The following is a 2,912-nucleotide window of genomic DNA, read 5'->3' as shown; positions in this document are numbered from 1 at the left end:
TGTAAAATCTCAAATGCTCTTTAAGGGGGTGTGAGTTCTCAAGGTTTGATGAGGGATAGGGGGCCAATACAAGGGCCAAGTACCAGCACCCATTGCACATCATGTGCGCACACCCTCCCCGGCCCCCCGATCATCAGAACCCCAATGCCATCGGTTAGGTTCTCCGGCGATGGTTTCCCAGTGAAGAAAAATACGGCACCAGCACATGCCTGAGCCCAGCATGTGCTGTCGTAACCCTCGGTCTGGTCCGATCTTAGACTGGGAATGAACTCCGTATGCCTAAGTCAACCCACGACACGAGCGTGCGGGCGCTCAGCCGGCCAGAAGGGTGGGATGCGCAAGTCGGGGATCGGTCGGGTCCCCCGTTACGTGCTGTCGATCCTGCTGTCGTAACCCTCAGGCTGGTCTGATCTTAGACTGGGAATGAACTCCTTATGCCTAAGCCAACCGACGAAACGAGCGGGCGGGCGGGCGGACGGGCGGGCACTACGTCGGCCAGAGAGACGAGATGCGCAAGCCATGGATCGATAGGGTGGTAGGTGGGTTTAGGCACATCTTCATATTTCTGTGTGCCAATGGCATTTTTATGGCTTGTAAATTCATACAATGGTCCTTTAAGCCTTCACGTGAAGTTTCATGGCAAGACGACTCGTTTTCTATTTTTCATGATTTTTAAAACTTTTTACAGTTCGAGATTTTTTAAAATTTTTTTGAAAGGATTTTTGGTCCCAAACTTCGTAAACATGATCATTGTATTTTTGTTGGCATGCACAAAACAATTCAGCTAAAAACTCGAAGTGTACAAGATTTTGTGACCATTTGAAAAAAGTGTCCCCATTTCAGACACTTTAATGGCTATTGGCAGCAAACCTGTAAAATCTCAAATCTTCTTTAAGGGGGTGTGAGTTCTTGAGGTTTGATGAGGGATAGGGGGCCAATATAAGGGCCAAGTACCAGCACCCATCACACATCATGTACGCATATCGAACCCCAATGCCACCGGTCAGGTTCTCTGGCGATGGTGCCCTGACAAGGAAAAATGCAGCACCAGCACATGCCCGAGCCCAACTTGTGCTGCCGCAACCCTCGGTCCGATCAAAACTTAAACTGGGAATGAATCAGTATGCTTAGACTGGGAATGAACTCCGTATGCCTAAGTCAAACCATGAAACGAGCGAGCGGGCGCTCAGCCGCCCAAAGGGGAGGGTCGATCAAGCCGGGAATCAGCCGGGTCCCCCTCTGCGTCCTACCGATCCTACTACCATAACCCTTGGTCTGGTCTGATCTTAGACTGGGAATGAACTCTGTACGCTTAGATTGGGAATTAACTCTGTATGCCTAAGTTAACCCACAAAACGAACCTGCGGGCGCTCAGTCGGCCAGAGGGGCAGGATGTGTAAGTCGGGGATCGATCGGGTTCCCCTCTACGTGCTGTCGATCCTACTGTCACAACCCTTGGTCCGGTCCAATCTTAGACTACGAATGAACTCCGTATGCCTAAGCCAACCGACGAAACGAGCGCGCGGGCAGGCGGGCCGACACTACGTCGGCCAGAGAAACGGGATGCGCAAGCCGTGGATCGATAAGGTGGTAGGTGAGTTTAGCCACATCTTCATATTTTTGCATGCCAATGCCATTTTTATGGCTTCTAAATTCATACAATGGTCCCTTAAGCCTTCACGTGAAGTTTCATAACAAGACGACTCATTTTCTATTTTTCACGATTTTTGAAACTTTTTGCGGTTCGACATTTTTTAAAATTTTTTCGAAAGGATTTTTAACCCCAAACTTGGTAGACATGATCCTTGTATTTTTGTTTGCATGCACAAAAAAATTCAGCTAAAAGCTCGCTGTGTACAAGATTTTGTGACCATTTGAAAAAAGTGTCCCCATTTCAGACACTTTAATGGCTACTGGCAGCAAACCTGTAAAATCTCAAATGCTCTTAAGGGGGTGTGAGTTCTTGAGGTTTGATGAGGGATAGGGGGCCAACATAAGGGCCAAGTACCAGCACCCATCGCACATCATGTGCGCACACCCCGCCGGCCCCCTGATCATCGGAACCCCAATGCCGCCGGTCAGGTTCTCCGGCGATGCTCTGACGATGGTGCCCCTATGAAGAAAAATACGGCACCAGCACATGCCCGAGCCCAGCATGTGCTGCCGCAACCCTCGGTACAATCCAATCTTAGATTGTGAATGAACTCTGCATGCCTAAGTCAACCCACGAAATGAGCGTGCCGACTCTCAGTCGGCCAAAGGGGCGGGATGCGCATGCCGGGGATCGATCGGGTCCTCCTCTACGTGCTTTCGATCCTACTGCCGCAACCCTCGATCTGGTCTGATCTTAGACTGGGAATGAACTTCGTATGCTTCGACTGGGAATGAACTCCGTATGCCTAAGTCAACCCACGAAACGAGCGTACAGGTGCTCAGCCGGCCAAAGGGGTGGGAAGCATAAACCGAGGATCGACTGGGTCCCCCCCTACGTGCTACCGATCCTACTACTGCAACCCTCAGTCTGGTCTGATCTTAGACTGGGAATAAACTCCGTATGCCTATGCCAACAAACGAAATGAGTGGGTGGGCACTACGTCGGCCAGAGAGATGGGATGCGCAAGCCGTGGATCAATAGGGTGGTAGGTGGGTTTAGGCACATCTTCATATTTCTATGTACCAATGCCATTTTTATGGCTTGTAAATTCATACAATGGTCTCTTAAGCCTTCACGTGAAGTTTCATGGCGAGACGACTCGTTTTATATTTTTCACGATTTTTGAAACTTTTTACGGTTCGGGATTTTTTAAAATTCTTTCAGAAGGGGTATTGACCCCAAACTTGGTAGACGTGATCCTTGTATTTTTGTTGGCATGTAGAAAAAAATTCAGCTCAAAACTCGAAGTGTACAAGAT

The sequence above is a fragment of the Durio zibethinus genome, chromosome 5 (genome assembly GCF_047325235.1).
Source record: "Durio zibethinus cultivar Kanyao isolate XHJ-2024 chromosome 5, ASM4732523v1, whole genome shotgun sequence".
In the NCBI taxonomy this organism is placed as follows: domain Eukaryota; kingdom Viridiplantae; phylum Streptophyta; class Magnoliopsida; order Malvales; family Malvaceae; genus Durio; species Durio zibethinus.
Note: the sequence above shows the minus strand (reverse complement) of the source record.